Below are 1,044 nucleotides of genomic sequence, written 5' to 3' on the forward strand. Positions count from 1 at the left end.
CTTTTGCCTTACAGAAGCTTTGCAACTTTATGAGGTCCCATTTGTCAATTATTGATCTTAGAGCAGAAAATATTGGCGTTCTGTTCAGGAAATTTCCCCCTGTGCCTATTTGCTCGAGGTTCTTCCCCACTTTCTCTTCTATTAGTTTCAATGTATCAGCTTTGATGTGGAGGTCCCTGATCCACCCTGGACTTGAGCTTTGTACAAGGAGAAAAGAATGGATCGATTTGCATTTTTCTGCCACATGTTAACTGCCAGTTGAGCCAGCACCATCTGTTGAAAATGCTATCTTTTTTCCACTGGATAATTTTAGCTCCTTTGTCAAAGATTAAGTGACCATAAGTGCGTGGGTTCATTTCTGGGTCTTCCATTTGGTTCCATTGACCTACATGCCTGTCACTGTACCAATACCATGCAGTTTTTATCACAATTGCTCTTTAGTACAGCTTAAGGTCAAGGATTTTGATTCCACCAGAGGTTCCTTTATTATTGAGAATAGTTTTGGCTATCCTGGGTCTTTTGTTGTTCCAGATGAATCTGCAAATTGCTCTTTCTAAGTCTGTGAAGAATTGAGTTGGAATTTTGATGGGGATTGCATTGAATCTGTAGATTGCCTTCGGTAAGGTGGCCATTTTTACTATATTAATCCTGCTAATCCATGAGCATGGGAGATCTTTCCATCTTCTGAGATCTTCTTCAATTTCCTTCTTCAGAGACTTGAAGTTCTTGTCAAACTGAACTTTTACTTGCTTAGTTACACCGAGTTATTTTATATTATTTGTAAGTATTGTGAAGGGTGTTGTTTCTGTAATTTCTTTCTCTGCCTGTTTATCCTTTGTATATAGGAAGGCCTCTGATTTGCTTGAGTTAATTTTATATCCAGCTACTTTGCTGAAGTTGTTTATCAGGTTTAGGAGCTCTCTGGTGGAATTTTTGGGGTCACTTAAGTATACTATCATATGATAGTATGATATGACAGCAAATACTGATAATTTGACTTCTTCCTTTCCAATTCGTATCCCTTTGATCTCCTTTTGTTGCCTA

This window comes from Mastomys coucha, unplaced genomic scaffold, assembly GCF_008632895.1.
Source record: "Mastomys coucha isolate ucsf_1 unplaced genomic scaffold, UCSF_Mcou_1 pScaffold22, whole genome shotgun sequence".
Classification (NCBI taxonomy): Eukaryota; Metazoa; Chordata; class Mammalia; order Rodentia; family Muridae; genus Mastomys; species Mastomys coucha.